Source organism: Stegodyphus dumicola, chromosome 2 (genome assembly GCF_044657685.1).
Source record: "Stegodyphus dumicola isolate Sdum_Otavi_A_Nest chromosome 2, ASM4465768v1".
NCBI lineage: Eukaryota > Metazoa > Arthropoda > Arachnida > Araneae > Eresidae > Stegodyphus > Stegodyphus dumicola.
The window spans coordinates 265,112,583-265,129,747 of record NC_140769.1 but is presented as its reverse complement, the minus strand read 5'-3'; the positions used below and the strand labels follow the sequence as shown (position 1 = coordinate 265,129,747).

General features: G+C 35.7%; 1 protein-coding gene and 1 long non-coding RNA gene across 15 annotated transcripts in view; one reads left to right on the top strand and one right to left on the bottom strand.

Moving 5' to 3' along the window:
• The window catches only part of LOC118194438 (uncharacterized), a 124,047-nt gene extending 121,656 nt beyond the window's left edge, over positions 1-2,391 (bottom strand). For all 4 annotated transcript variants that reach the window (XR_015039857.1, XR_015039856.1, XM_085812120.1 and 1 more), the window contains exon 1: positions 2,241-2,391. The gene's annotated coding sequence lies outside the window, so the exon portion shown is untranslated. The remainder of the gene's footprint in view (positions 1-2,240) is intronic.
• The window catches only part of LOC118181616 (uncharacterized), a 976,960-nt gene that overhangs the window by 582,290 nt on the left and 377,505 nt on the right, over positions 1-17,165 (top strand). The window contains exon 1 of one of the 11 annotated variants that reach the window (XR_015039884.1): positions 15,439-15,601. The exons of the other annotated variants lie outside the window; for them this stretch is intronic. This is a non-coding gene — a long non-coding RNA (uncharacterized LOC118181616). Of the gene's footprint in view, positions 1-15,438; positions 15,602-17,165 lie in introns of those variants that run through there. 11 annotated transcript variants of the gene reach the window in all.

Here is a 17,165-nt window from a genome sequence, read left to right as displayed (position 1 = left end):
TGTATCTTCAAATCTTTAGGTAATATTTATCTCACAGTGTAAATTAATTAGCTTTATTTGTAGATTTTCTGGAGCGTTATCCAAGTTCGTTTCCTATTATTTACGAATTTTTTACCTATTATTTACGAATTATCTCGACAGACATTGTATTGAAATTAAGCTAAGGGCAATGCTGTAGTTTACTAATTTTTTGCAATAAATAATATATATATTTATTGCAAAATAATATAGAAATTATAAAGTAAATGCATGGATTTTATGTTTCCTTGAAATTAAGCTGTGTGTAAAACAACAACGGGTGAATGTTTTGCGGCATATATACTATGTATAGGGAATTTCAAAATTGATTGTATTCATGTGCATTGCATTAAAACTAAGCTACGAAAAGCTGTAGTTTGCGAATTTTTGACGACAATTTTAAGATTTTTTACAGTAAATTAGTTGGACGCATATTTCACTGAAATTAAGGTCTGGAAAAAACTACAATTTACGAATTTTTTCCAGCATGTATAAGTGGTTTCAAAATAAATTACCTCGACGCATATTACAATGAAATTTAGCTTTGTTAAAACTGCATGTAAATATACATAGATACATGTAAATACACATATTTTTTCTACTTTGATTTTGATTTTTATTTTACATCGCTCGGAATCATAATAGCCTTTGACACCTTAATGTGTTTTTCAGCAGACGCGTCGGGAAAAAGAGACAGAGCAGTGGAGCTACTAAAAAGGATTTGTTCCAAAAGAATTTTTTCGGAAATACTAATATACTCTTGTAAAAAGTTTTCTTCGCATTAAACAAGAGCTTCAATGGTCTGTTTCGGCGAAACGCGTAATGGTATTTAGCCTATTTCGTAGAACAGTTTTTTTCCCTTGAAAAGCCAACTGAGAGTGCGAGTGGGCTAATATACCATTTTTCCGCTATATTTTTTAATTTTGATTTTAATTTTTTTGATGCTTTTTGTGTCTTTATTAATTTTGATTTTAATTTTTATGTATTGGCATATTATATATTGGCAATTTTAAATTTTTTATGTATAGGCTTTTTATATATTGACATTTATAATCCATGTTTTTTGTAACTTTCTAATATATATATTTATTTTTTCCGTCCATCTTTTTTTCATGTGAGTTAACTTTTCACATTACACAACGGTCAGATTAATTAAATTTTTTTTTGAGCAATAGCAAGTCTTCCAGCACTAAAATTTAGCAGTTTTATCGCGCTTATACCGTTTTTCTAGTTTTACCAGGCAAATTTCTTATTGTTTATGTAGTACTATGTTACAACATTTCGTGGAGCTACAACTCCTGGTAACTTTTGAGCAAGGTTGCTGCAATGTTCCTACCTACTACTATTCTTTCAAATCTTTTTGCAGCATTATGCGCAAAAGTTTTTGAGACCAGATAGGTCTTTTGTCTAATTACCAGTTCGCTTTACATTTTCTTATTCAATTAAATATACATCGAGATATACTGAGTGATATATCAAAAGATGAATATATATAAAGATATATATATATATGTTCATCTTTTGATTATATATATATGTTACGGTGAAACACCGAAATCTGGAGAATGTCGACTTTCACCGGTGAATGTCAACATTCACATAGTCTCTTGGTGTATGTCCGAAATATTTTCCAAATACTCTTATTTCTGACTTACACCGGTCAATGTCGACATTCACCATGTACTAATGGTGAATGTTGAACATTTAACAATATTATATTTTCTTCTCCGTAATTCAGTTGCGAATAAACGCACTCGAGACTTGAAATAAGAACTCAAGAACATGAGAACCTAAAACACACAATATATTCAAAATGAGAAGGGAAAATAATAGAAGTTAAAAACTTACTTACAGTACGTTCTAAATGAGAAAATAAAATAACAGTCATAAAAAAAACTTACTAAATTATGTGATTCAAATCTTGTTTATTGCAACAACTTAAACTATTATGGCACTTTATGATCTCCCTTTACGACTTTTACCAGAGCATATCTGTGATTGTCGACATACACCGGTGAGGGTCCGAATATGCAAGAATGTAGTGAAATATTCGGTCTTTCAACCGACGTATTTGGTGAATGTTGATATTCTCCGGTGAAAGTCGACATTCTCCAATTTCGGTCTTTCACGGTAACATATGTATTTAATAACAAGTTTGAAAGTAAATTACCTCGACGCACATTCATTGAAAAGTCTTAAAAAATGCTAAAATAGAATCTTACCGTTCATGTTTTGGTCACGTGACTCACAACATGCGTGCAGTTCATGCGGTGGCAAAAGGTTCCAGAAACCCGACCGCCGCCGGAAAGTGCTGGGGCGCAGCAGAGACAGAAACTCACACAGAGTAGAAGGAGCTAGGGGATGCGGGCGGTGTCGTCGCTGGACGAGTTGTGTGTGGCGGTTGCGGTTAACACCCGCGCCTCGCGTCCGCCGGGTTGCCATGGTGAAGCCGCCAAATTTCCGAGAATGATGGTCCCGTATCTGGCAACGCGTCTCGTTCCGTTGATCTCGGGCTCGTATTGATTGTGTGTGCACCTGTGACGAGGATTTGAATGAGCTGTCGTTGACGTGAATCATATAAGCGTCATTCCTTAACTAAGCTCTCAATTGTCCTTAACTAAGCTAATTAACCGATCTTAATTATTTTACGTTAATAAATAGCAAAATTAACGGACGCGGTTGCTGCAAGTTGCGTAGTACAAGACGTTAAAAATACTCCTTTTATTAATTCCAGCTTTGCATTCGGTATTTACCAGACGGATATATTAAATGTATTTTTAACTGACGTCAATATATGCATAAAAATAAATTTCAATTAAAAAATAAATAAATATATAAAAAGCGAAAGAAATTCCGAAATGATTCTGATTTCAGCGTTGCTGAGCATCGCAAGTTACCAGTCTGTTCTTGGACTCACTCCTGTTTACAGAATTTTTTAGCCTTTTTAGCTCTATTATTGAACATCTTTCCACCACACTCATGGCACCAAAAATTCAAGAAAAAATTACAAATTAGGTTAAAACAGCATACCTTTAAACCTACCGGAAGGAATGTTATAAAATTTTTATACATTCCCTCTATTATCTCTTTTAAAACTACCCCCCCCCTCCCGGTTTGCGAACCTTTCGATTGACGAACGACTTTGAGGTTTTGTTTGGAAAAGCCTCGAAAGTTATCTGCTTAACCTTCGAGGGGGTGCGGCGCCGAATTTGCTGTCATTTCCGTTCAGCCGGCAGCGAGCTAAGCCGTATGTTTGTTTAGAATGTTTCAATACATTTCATTAAAACTAAATTTGATCACATTTCATTGAGACTATATTTATTTTTTAACTTTAATACTGTCGGTCTCGCGGACCGACGCCAGCCAAACGAAAATTCCAGTGCCGGCCACACGAAACGTTCACTGCCGCGCTCAACGTGTAAAGGGAAGGGATGCCTTCGTGGAGGACTCTTTAAGGGAATCTGGCTCCTATGCACATGGGAATGGTGAGCCGACCATTAGGAATGAATTCAGTTCCTGAGTGCAGGTTTCATTGTAATTTTTTCATTCATTTTAAATATTTTTATTATAGCCATGTGTTATTTAAAGAAAATTAAATGATGAAGAATGTTTATTTGTATATTAATCTCTTTCGTATTGTGGCAAAACGACGGCACCTACAGCCACCAAAACTTTAATACACTTATTCCTTTACCCAAACATGGACATTTCGGAGATCGAATTTTTAATTTCGGAATTGCTTTTAACTTAATCTCATATTTTGTAAACGTTTAACAGATTTTTGTTTAACAAACTGCGCGATTTGTAAGTCATAAATGGCAACACTGTTCGAAATAAAACATTTTCAACTGAAACAGGTTGCCATTCGTCAAAATGTAAGATACTTATCTTTCAATTTTAATCCATAAATCCGGCTGTTTGAAAGAAATGTTGCCACTGCCTCAAATATAATATTTAATATCTAAACGCAACAGCCTGTTGCCGTTCAGTAACATATGACACATTTAACTTTCATATTTAACCTTTCTGTTACTGAGTAGTAAACCAAGAGATTAAAAAGCAATAAACTCAGTTCTTAAAAGTATAATTTTTATTTTTCAATGTAATTTGTTTAAATAATAATGCATTTAAAGCACGAAATATTAAACATTTTTGTTAAATCACACTAGCTGGACGCATTAAAATCATTATATACTTTTTTATAACTCATTTTAGGGTAAACTCATTTGCTATGTAGTGCTTCAATAAAATTTGGTTTACCGAAAATCTTTTACCCCAGGTCCCTGTAAGAAACTGTGCTTAAAGTTCTTTGACTTCTCTGAACTTCTTTAAAGTTAACAAAAACAATTCTACTTTGACAATGCAAATAAATGCAGAGTTTCGTTTCGAATAACAGCTGGCTGGAGGTTGAAGCACAATTTCTGTGTCGAATCTATTAATGTTTCTACATTCAAAATCTCCCCTTTGGAACAGGCACATTATGTTCACAAACAGTTATCAAAAAGAGTTTATGAAATGCTTCTTAGCATTACCATACATTAAGTACCTTTAACGGGAAAGGAAGTAGAAATTATAGGCTGAAAAAATTACAAGGAAAGTATTGGTCAACATGCAACCGGTAACTAGTACATACAATTAAGCATTGTCAGTAATCACGAAATGGCAGATTGACTAAACAGGCAAAAGATTATCTTTCTACTGCTTAGAAACGTAAGTCATTAAATTTGAATAAATCACTGGAAAAAGCACTTTTAAAATTTGTTATGTGGTTAACTTATAACATGTCGAAAATTCGAAGCGAAAAGACATAAGGGTTATTGAAAAGGATAAATTATTAAACGACCTTAGTGTTCTTGGAAACAGTCAGTTATCAAAAAGATAAGAAGACGAAGATAATCCCTCTGGTCTGAATCAAATCACATCCATAGTTCATTCACCTTCTTGACTTTCAGCCCCAAATTACGTCTCTTCAGAATGTCTACACGCACCATAGGAACATAACTAAGTAGATGTTATGCAGTGGCTTCATGTTTCTTGCACTTGGTACAAGTTGAGAATGTTTTAGTACCACAGTAAAAGCTGAGCATCTTTAAATGTCTTAAATTGACAATTGCATAGCAACCCCTGACCGGAAACGTGGAAACGTCAGGGGTCAGTGAAGCCCCAAAAGAATGATTTATTTGAAGTATTTATTGGACATCATGAGAAGAAATTGTGTACATATGAATACAGGTCTAATGTTTGCACTATCAGACGCTAAACATGCCTGATACCGACCCGAACACCGACTGCCGGACATGGTCGAACACATCAGGAATTAATTTGATTATAGCAGCAATGCAGACGAGTCTTGCCACGAGATCCATTTCAGACTCTGTAGGATCATGATACACGATACCTTTGAGGGCTCTTTACAGAAAGAAATAAAGGCTCTGTAATCAGGTGAGCGTAGGAGCCAGGGAACCGGTTCACCTAGCCCAGTCCATCGGTACGGGAATGTTCAGTTGAAATGCCTTCGAACAACCAGTCCAAAATGAGCAGGCGCCCTATCATGCTGGAACCAATTGTCTCGCCTCATATTTGCTGGAACATTGTCAAGTCAATCAGGAAGAACGTCTCCATAAAGGTGCGATAATTGACGGCGGTCATGTGGGATAGTAAAAGGTATCGCGCAACCAAGCAGTCGCCAACCAAACCTGCCCAAACATTTACTGGGAAGCGACGTCACCTCATGGTGGTTCTCTTGAGCCCAAAAATACGCACCGTGCTGATTGAATGCATCATCTCTGTTGAATGTAGCCTCATCAGTAACATAACAACACATAAGCTGGGAAATTCAGATCTCGGGCACTTTGCTGCAAATACCACTGTGCGAAACGCACACGTGCCGGGTTATAATCGAGGAGCAGTAACTGAACCATATGAAGATGAAAAGCGTGTAAGGACTCGGCGTTCAAAACACTACAATAAGCACTTGTAAGGCAGACCAACGGAGCGTTTATGCTGGTATTGGGGTTAGTCTCCACAGTATCCAACACACTTTCTTCCACAACAAACAAAAGCATTGACCGTGGCCCTCCTGTTCTTTTTACTCTTAATGACCCTTACTACCACAAATTTCGATGCACACAGGCAGATACACTATGATGCAGTTGTATATCTAGGAAGCGTTCTCCATAAATTCGTTCAGTGGCCCGTCCCTCAGCTATTCCATACACTAAGTGCACGTACGTATACCAACACCAATATTCAACTACCTCTGCTTTACCGTGCGAAACACGATATCAACAATTCAACTGAAATACTGCTTTTTTCCGGTGCATGACTTTGCTAGAACCCTAACAAGGTAAAGATCCTTGAAGGCGTAGGCAAGGAGGGGGACAAGGAAGGGGATAACCTTTCGTTACTAGCAGAATACTTACTGCAAGGTGGTACTGCTAGCAGTCATTCTTGAATGAAGGTGTACGAGAAGGCTATGTCTGGAGTGTGCAAGGTATTAAGTCACTTGATAGGTGCGCCAATAGGGACTTCGAGCGCAGAGAGCTTATTCATTGGCTTCTTGTGGATCCCAGTGCAGTCTTGTGGATGAAGTTGAGAGTGGTCTTTGAGACTTTGAGAGCCAGTCCTTAAGCTTTGCTGAAGGAGCTTAGCTATTGTGTCTGGTAGGTCATGTGATTAGCTACATCGATATTTATCTTTCGAAACCAGCATGAAGCGGGATTGGTAAAGTCCATACAGTACAGATGCGATAAATTAAAATAGGAAAGTACGTAAACACTATATATAATATGTGCAGTTGCATCTGAGTTACTGAAAGTCCATTGTCACTTCAGTGGCATAAAACAGTTTAGGTACAGGTTCCACTATATGCCATGATTATTGTGTATATTTGCACAACTCGTTCAAGCTTGCTGAGGTGGTGTCCGAAAGGATGCATGACAGTAAAGGCAGATGACTGATATAGGCTGAAGGCAGAGACATGAACGGAGGTAAAGAGAGATGATTTTTGTCATAGAAGCAGCAGCCAGCATCTTGATACAATTAGCGCAAAAGCAGAGCAAGAAATTTGAAGTGCAAACCATGAAGTTCTAGCTTCTGTTGAAGTGTCCAATCAGATGTGATATTGAGAAGTCACGTCAATGAAACAGTGCTTGCTTCAGTCTTCACATTTGAGAAAATGTACTTTCCAGGCGATTACTTATTTAATTCCATGCATACATTTTTATAGCAAAATGTTCAGAAAAATACGCACAATATTTCTAAACTGCAGTAGAATATTACCAAAGAATTAATTTGAAGTAGTAACTTTAGCTGTATCGTCCATTCAGATGAGAAAGAGAGGTTACGCGGATAGGACGATTCTTTCACCAGTATTCGCACTTGAAAATATGCTTTCAGGGATTTATTTGTACTTTCGAAATGGTTCAAAATATGCATGTTGTATATCAAAATGCTCAGAATAATGTATACAAGTTCGACAAAAATAGCATTTGGAATAAAAGGGATAGTCAAGTAAAAATGCAACGCAAGTTAAAGTGTCCAATCAGATGGGAACGAGCGGTCACATGAGTTGAATCAGTTCTTATAATAAAATTATCACTTCTAACTTTGGTGTATCTGAGAATTACACATTCAAATTCATCCAAAAGTAGGCATTTGATATTCAGAACACTCAAAAAAATATATGCAATATTATGAAATTGAAAGTCAGCACCCAGGAATATTTTACAATCCACCAGATGATAATAGAGGGAAGTTAGTCTTGAATTAAAGGCAGTCAAGTCCTGATTGGGTGTCAGGGTCTTTAGGCTGCTCAGTGCAGTAAAGTAAAGTGGGAAACTTATCATCCATCATGAAAGCGGCAAATGGACGCGAGTATCGATCATCTTCCAGAATTTCATAGTGGACGGTGCCAAAATACTTCACTGTCGTTCATTCCTTGGAATTTTTAAAGAAACATTAATTTGCTTTCCAGGGGCTCAACTTTTAAGTCACTGTCCATAAGCTTGTTTCTTACATAATAGCGGGCGTTGGTCATGACTCTCAAGAACTTTTGATTGTACGGTTTGACGTTTATAAATGTCATTTTTTGTAGCAACCGCCCATGCCGGATATGTATAAGTGAGAATGGACTTGGTTGCTGAGAGATAGATTAATATTTTCTTGGTTAGGTGGAGTTTAACACATCTTCCTACTATGGGAATCAGGAAGTGCATGACATATAGAGCTTTGTGTCTGACAAAATTAACATGGTCGGTCCAGGTGAGGCGGTCGTTAATGTAGAATCCCAAATATTTTGGCTTTTTTCACAATCGCAACAAGTTCGTTGAACAGAAGCAGGTTCTTGGTCCCTACTGTATTTTCTAATTATTAGTAGATGGGACTTTTGGGCGTTAATGACTACTTTCCAACGTCTACACCATTCTTCGATGGCAGGGTTGTTATCCTGAAGCTTGCGTACGGCATGATTGCCATTTGCCAATTTAACGGCTAATGCCGTGTCATCAGCATAGCATGCCAATAGAGAACAGTGACTGGAAAGTAGTTTCGGGAAGTCAGAGACGAAGTACAGATATAAAATGGCCCCGATAATGGATTCTAGGTACTGCAAGTTCACCGTTCTTATACCGTTACCTGCTCTTTCCCTGGAATGAGCGAAGAGGGAACTGGAGGGAAACGTGAGGGTTGGCTATCGCTCGAATGAGGAAATCCTGACTTTCCCACCCCCCCCCAGCACTCTCGTACAGAGCACCACTTAGCGGCATACAATGGCATTTCCGATCATGGTCTGCTATGGAATTTTCAATCCTTATGAAGTGTCCTACCTACCAACCCTAAAAGTTTGTAGCTATATTTTTGAGACACCCTCTGCATTTGCGTCTTCAAGAAAATATTACTGCGTTGAAATCCGTTCTTGTTATTTTTGCTTAATTTTAATGCATTTACCGTAATTCTAAAAATATCGCGATTCATAATTATGTAAAAATAAGGTACGGAAGCTGATTAATAAGAATTCATAATTACGAATAAATCTGTTTTGATCTTCCTGTTGCTAAACTGCATAATTCTGCTATTGTAACCCCACGGCTCAATGAGCGCCACCTAGCGGCTGCCGGAAGAAACACCGGCCAAAAAAAAGACTCTAGCTTTCAAGTCGATGTATGGGAGTCATGAACTAAGCATGCTGTTTCCCCGAGATGTTGTTCCCCGAGATTTACTTTGTAACTTAAAAGTGGAATTATAACGTCCTTAATTGTAATGTTTTATCTTAATTGTGTTTTGTTAATTAAAACTATTTAAAAAGGCCAAGTGAAGGCCTTTTGTTTATGGTAGCTTTGGTTATAGTTGGCGCCCAACGTGGGACCCCACTTTGTGAGGGCGCCGTTTTAGATAGGATCATAGAAGAGTCCTGTATAGTGTAACAAGTATTTATTAAAAGGTTTAAGTTACACACGAACATTACATTTAACTTTAAGAAAATTACAGACCAAGAGTCTGATACAACCTGTCAAGTTAGACACTTGGCTAAGTCCTTCTCTGGCTACTCACCAGAGGGTATCCTTCTGTCACCATTTAGTCCAACAGTTTAAATAAATAATTACGAATAAATCTGTTTTGATCTTCCTGTTGCTAAACTGCATAATTCTGCTATTGTAACCCCATGCTATTGTAACATCATGCTAAATTAAAGGATTGGTTACACTATTATAAACAATTATTACCGCAGTTTTTAGATATACATATTCAGAATTTTACTGTTAATTTTCCAGAAGTGTATAAAAGATTAATCATAGAATAAATTTAAATTAGACATAATATTCCGCGGCGATTTCTGCAGCAAAATTAAGTTCGAAGACCCTTTCATACTTTTGAGAAATGACGCTGCAGCACAAAATTCTGTGTCATGAATTTCAAGAGTGGCCAAGAAGCGCTTAAAAACGATTTATTCTCTCGGACAAATAAACCCCAATTCTCTTGCAACCTATCTTGTATTAATTAACTAGTTAGCATGTTTTAAATGTTTGCTATAATTTCTTCTATCTATATTCCTCAGCAGAATACAAATTAGCTTTGAGAGTATTTAAGCTGAGGGTTTTGAAGCTTAGTGACAGGGATCTTTTGGTACTCTCTTCGCCCTGTTAGAATTTCTCGCCAGGTCCACCTGAAAGTGATATTCCGGCTTTGGCATTCTTTCAGATGCCAAAACCGGAATATAACGAACTGGTAAAACACGAGATTAAAAACTTACAAGCTGGTAAAACACTGATCCAGCTTATAGATTATTTTGTTGAATGTGTAATCTCATACTACGTTACCTGTGCTTGAATTAAACTTATTTTATTGCTTAATTTGCATCGCCAACAGTGGTGGTTTGTTTGTAGCACGAGTCGTGCCTTTTATGTTCAAATTCAAACTAAATAAAAAGGTTATTTAAACTTCCTCAAGACCTAGTCAGAATATTTCACACGTAACGGTAATAACTCTTCAACTTGTCTAGTAGATTCTGCATTATTTAACTTCAGATTTCACACCAATAGCAACCCAACATTCTAACTAATCTGTAGCTTCAATAAGTAAAATTTTTTGACTGTTCAGTGATCCTCTCTCAGATTGTTTTGATTACTGTCATTTTTGAAAAACTATTTCTAAACTTAAACATTGATGAGATGAGTGCGTTTACGCCACATCCTATTTTTACTTCGTTGTACTAAGTAAAAAGGAAGTATTGTAATCGCGAAAAGTTTCAGGCAGCATACTTCAACGAAAAAATGAAAATCCATTTTGACTGCTATAGAATGTAATTTAACGATGTTTTTGCGTGATATCTGTACGTATAGACAGAATAAAATACTCTTTTCCTTCAAAAAAATTATAAAACTGCTTTAAAATTAATTCTGAAGAGAATTTTTTGTGGCGTCTGTACGAACGTATGTACGTATGTATCTCGCATAACTCAAAAACGAGTAGCCTCAGAACTTTGAAATTTTGTATATAGGACTGCTATAACATGTAGATGTGCACCTCGTATTTTGGTTGCAATCGGCCGCACCAAACATATATCAATATATTTATATATATATCCACTCTGTTACCCGGCTCAGTGATCTCAATTTCTTTACTCTATGATTGTAAATTGTACATTTTTTGCTTTAAATATGATTGAATTATGTTCTTATCTTCCGGTTAAGGTTTTTATGCCTTTAGTAAATCTCTATGCACTACTTTTGGAATTATCAACAATTTTAAAGTTGTTTAAGTGCCGCTAAGCCTAATAATGTTCTTGATGGCGGCCATTGCTTGTTTACATTTTGAAACAGCAGGATAGTGGATTTGTTGCCAATGTAGAGAAACTTAGCTTCGCAAGAACAAAGATAGCGCCTTCATTTATTATTGCGGATTAAATCATGCTTAATCCTTTCTGGAATTTTTTCGAGGAAATAAAGTGTTTAAAATTTACTTCGTAATTTTTAATACAGATATTTTAAATTTTTATGTATTTTTGCCTTGTCGCGAAGTGAGAACTGAATTATTGGAATGAGAAATACTCAATCGTCTGTGAAAAACTGTTTCTTTTTTGTTTTGTTTGCTTAATTTCTTTTATACATCGTTCTAGCTTTATTATAGTATTTGAATAGAACATGTGGGACGATTAGATAATTCTTTAAATAATGTAAATTTTGTGCATTCTGAGTTATAATATGAATGAAATATAATGCTGTTAAGTGAACCTAGCGCCAGAATGTCGCTATGGTAAACAAATAGAATGAATTTTAAATAATACATTTATTCTACTGTGGTTTATGCGCTGTCGGCGAAGTAGATTTAATTCAATCCAATACGTTTGAATGAAATGCAAGAAAAAATGCGTGTAATTTAATATTCCGTACAGTCATGTGGTGTACACATCAGATTTTTTTCTTTTCGAACATTCTTAGTCTTTGCCATTTTTTATCTAACCCTATCTCAATCATACTAACCAAGGTACTGTCACTGGTAACGCTGGAAATGATTAACTAAAGCAACAATGAATGATAATAAAAATCATAAAAATTCATTATAATTTAGCTATTGATTTTAAATTGATTTTAAATGATGATAAATTTTTAAAATTCACAGTTTTAAATACATTAGACTAATATCTTATCCTTTCTCCAAAATAAAAGTATTAAGACACGATTCTATTTTGAATTGCTTTCCGAATTGTAACAAAGAATAATTAAATTAAACATTTTGATTTTTTCCACTGTTATTAAATCTTCCGCCCAGACGGTATAGTGGTTAGAGGAGACCACTGCTATGCCAAAGGGCTCGGGTTCGAAACCTGGAGTAGGCATGGATGTAAACTGTCAGTCACCTCATCGGAGTAAACGACAGCCACATGTTAGGTACCTCCGTAATAAATGGCCACCACTTCTGGTGAGTAAACGTATTGGAGAAGAAAAAAAAGGAATCAAAATGTCTGAACTTGTTTTACAACTCCAAGCCGCGTAAATTTTTACAGTTGAAGATATCCGAAGCAAATCCCGGTATCTTCATTAACTTAAATTCTAAATGTAAAGAATATTATAGTAAACATAAAATACAGTATGGCAACACTTAAGTGGCCTAAAATATAATGATTTTAATGATTCCAGCTAGTGTTATTGTGTGGATAAATCTAGTAATTAATAATTATATAAATAAGAACTACGTTGATTTCTTAGTTTTTTGATTCATTACAGACAGATTTAGCTTGGAAGAAATACTGAATATTTTAAGCTTATTAATGGAAAAATACTGACGCGTAAAAGACCGGGGAGGGAACAGATATTTGCACTGACGCGTAAAATATGCATTATTTCGGGAACACCATTTTTTTTTTTTTTTTTTTTTAATAGCTGAGTTTTCTGATTAAATTAGAAGCATAGGTACCTTACGCTTTTGCCGCCACAAATCGTTTAAGTCGCTGAGTTTTCTGATTAAATTTGACGAATTTGCTTTGAAATGGTAGAATTTGTTAACCGAAGTAAGTGTCATTAAATTGGCAGCAAATATGAAATAAGTATTTTAAAAAAATTTCAAAATTTGAGCTTTAAAATTAATTTGATCTTATGTTTGGGTAGAGGATTTACATATGTTTGGCGGCCTCTTTCCGTCAGTGTAAGAGGGAAAAACATACATATAGATACAGATTCTTCATTATTAGTCCCAGCGATTATACTAATAATTGAAACAAAGCTTCTTAAATAGGGATAAAAACAGAAATTGACCATTCTGAGTACTTCGCAATGATCCTAGTCATTAAAAATGCCGCAGAAGTAACCACTGAATAAAACAGACAAATTCTTCACTGAATTTGACCTCACCGGGATGCACTCGAGCTGGAGTCAAAGTCGGTCGAATTTATATATTTCAATTAAAAAAAAAAAAAAAATAAGGAAAAAAATTAAGAAGTTTCCAACACTACTTGGCTTTGAACATTCGGTAAGCAATAGTGTTCGTGCTGTCATCTATTGGCCATTTAGAAAACTAGGTATTTTTGTAATTTGCTCGTGCTGCCATCTGTTGAGTGTAAACTGAAACGTAGTGAAATATTCTAGAGGCATTGATTATAAAATAAAACGAGTTACTGGGAACGAAATTACATAGGTATTTCAACTGACATCAGAAGTAGGAATTTTCATATTTGTTGCCTTTTACTGCAAAGCGGAAATCGATATTCTTTATTTGAATTAAGTACTCATGCTTTACATTTCGACTTCTACGTCTGTACTTACATTTTTCTTCAGTAGATGTCGCCAGTTAATAACATGTAATACGCCCCATACATTTGTTACATCTGTTTTAAATCTACTATAGAATTATTTAAACTGCCGACTATTGTTTAAGCGGCATCAGAAGCAACTGGAAAACATTATCCGGGAGAATTTCTTTCACTCAAAAAACCCTTTCCTAATACAAAATAATGATTCTTTTTTTTGCCATTTCTTATGTTGTCAGTTATTGCAAATGAAAAGCCTTGGTAGATTTGTTGAAAACTTTTAAAATACACCTAAGCTTGACTTAAGACTTCATTATTAATAAACATTTTAAAAGATGGTGAACGGATTGCTTGCTCGAATGGCTTAGGCAAGAAGACCTATTTACAATATCGGAATGTTTTGTTTTCCCTAGAGAAAAGAATAAAATTTTGAAAGATAGTGTATGCTAAAGGAATCGTTTACTCAGATGACTAATACTTCAGTCCAATCCAATTGCTTTCGCTCGCACTTGGTTTCAACTACACAGAGTTATTACCAAAAGTTCAGAGTTGCCGAAGGCTAATCACGGTAGTAAAATAAAAGAGATGTACTTTAGGTACATCTGTCACCCGGAGGCGAAAAAAAACTTTCAGAGCTTGGGACTGGCATTCCTGGTCGTGGTGGCAAATGTTGCATTCAAAAATAACAAAAGTCGTAATTATAAAACATAGAAAAAAGCTGAAAACTATTTACATAAATACAACTACCAAGACGGGTTGTGATGTATGGTGCGGGGTCTTTTGACCACATATTCAACAGTAGGGTCATAATCGCACAGGCTTCTAATAGAAGCGTAGGAAGAGGTTCTAAGGCTTTCAAAGAAATTATGTGAAGTGATCAAAATTTGTTCATGCATGGCCTTCATATTCAGATCCTCCTGAATTTGAGAGTTCCTCACAAACCACGGTGAGTTCACAATCGCTCTAAGTATTTTATTTTGTATTATGTCTAGTTTAGCACGCTCAGTCTTGTTGGCTGTCGCCCATGCTGGCACTGCGTATAACATAATCGGTCTGATTAAGGACAGATACAGTGATCTTTTGATTTTTATCGATAAGTTAGACTTCCTTCCAATCAAGCTGTAAAGGGCAAAGAACGCAGCACTCGCTTTTTCCGCTACGGCTGTAACATGGTATTTAAAGGTAAGCTTGCTATCTACAATAACTCCTAAATACTAATAGGAGTCAGCCATCGGAACTGTATTGTTTTTAATTTTGATATCCGTATTAACAATTACATTCTGCCTGTAGCGTCTGTAAAGCACAACACAGCATTTACTAGAATTTAAATTGATTTTCCAATCTTCGCAGCATTTCGTAACGATATTTACTTTGAATTACAGTTTTTCCATTGCAAGAGGCGGGCTGACAGAATCCGTAAGTACGACAGTGTCGTCAGCGTATTTTAGAATCTCGGAATCCAAGGGATTTGGGAGGTCATTTATAAATATATTGAAAAGACAGGAAGCGAGGACTGCTCCTTGCGGGACACCACTGTAAATTATCTTTTTCATAGAAATTGCATTTCCACACTTACTTGGAATGTTTTACGGTAAAGATATGAGATCATAAGTTGAATAAAGCTGACCGGGAGCAGGAAATTGCTGAGCTTATGGGTAAGTCCTTGAGTGCTACACTCGATCGAATGCCTTTTCGAAATCGAGGAAGCACGCAGCGACTGCCTTCTTTTTTTGAAAGTTGCCTGCAATATATTCAACCAGATTTAAAATTTGATGCGTAGTGGAATGACCGCTTCGAAATAATTGCGAACTGTCGATGAGGTCAAGTCTCTCAAGGTGATTGGTAAGTCTGATTTTTAGAACTTTTTCAAAAACCTTTCCTAAAGCAGGAAGCAGACTAATCGGCCTGTAACTAGTTATTAATTTCGGGTCTTTACCCGGTATACTTCCGTACCATATGACGCAGTTAAATATCTGAATATGTGATTCTCTACCGAGAATAAACGGAATCAATATTGTCGTGAATATCTGCAAATATTTAAATTCTATCATGATGCTTAATAACGCTTATAAAACATATATGGCTTAGAATTATTTTTATAAGGCTTTTAATGCATGGACGCTTGTAATGCCCAAAATATATTGTCGAATATATTTTGGGCATTACAAATATATCAGACGATAGTGTACTGCTTATTCTCACTTTTGCGGTGTATCACTTTTAGAAGGCTTATAACGCATATAATGTTATTAATTTATCCTGATTTTTCCGTCGTATCACATTTCGACGTGTAACTTATTTTAGCGGCCCTGTTAACAGATAATAACATACGTACACCTAAACATAGAGCATTAGTACTTTTCAAAACGTTCTCAGCTCGGTTTATAAAGTACGTTCTATAAGATGTACTAAAGTCACGCGTGTTACAACCTTATTCTTCGCATGTACGTTTCAACGTACAACATCGATGCTTTTCGAAACGTTTACAGTATGTGCTCCAAAGGAGATTCTACTCGAAGGGGTAAAGTTGGGCATCTTACAACCGTGCTCTTAGGACGTACATTTCAACGTACAGCACTGGTACTTTTGGAAATGTTTTGTGCATGTGCCATAAAAGTGCATGCTATTCACGTTGTATTTAGAACAAATACCTACTTTTAGACATCCATTGCCCTAGCAGTAGGTGAGTGGTTAGCTGAATACAGGTAGTTTAGCCTGCGTTTGAGCCCAGTGATAACGGTACGAGCCAGGCTCCCCTTCACTCAGGCACATAACCCTTTTGTACTCTGCCGTACTAAAGCAAACAGCAAATTATTCATTTTAGAAACATGTCTTAGGCGATCATTTTTATATCGCTGCCGTATTGCTTAAAGGAAACATATTTATTAAACATCTGTCATTTGTTCGTATAAAATACTTAGCAAAAAGGTATTTGTTTCAAGAATAATGTAAATGTTACTTTTCAAATAATGCGTGAACAATTACAAAGTTAAAAAATGTTTTGTTTTTAAATGTTTGCTTTTAGGACGGTAACATAAATTGCTTTCTATATGTGTGTGTGTATACGATAAAAAGTAGGTAAATTTAATACAATTTAATTACTTGTAAATTTAATACAGTTTAATTCTTTTAATTTAATAATAGCCTCTTAATTTATTTTTAATTTGGCTACTTCCCCTTTATTCTAAAAATAATAATAGCATTTCTTCATTGCGTCATTCCTAGATTAATCTGGGGCGCAAAGTTTTCGTAACGCTAGTGACTTAGTTATTTTGGAACCTAAACCCTTGAGAACTGAAACCTTTGTAAACAAAAACCTTCCTCTTTTGGTTAACTACTATATTGGATAAATTGGCTTGTATTTCTGTTGCTGCTTGGACGCCATTTTATTTCGCTGTGTCCACTA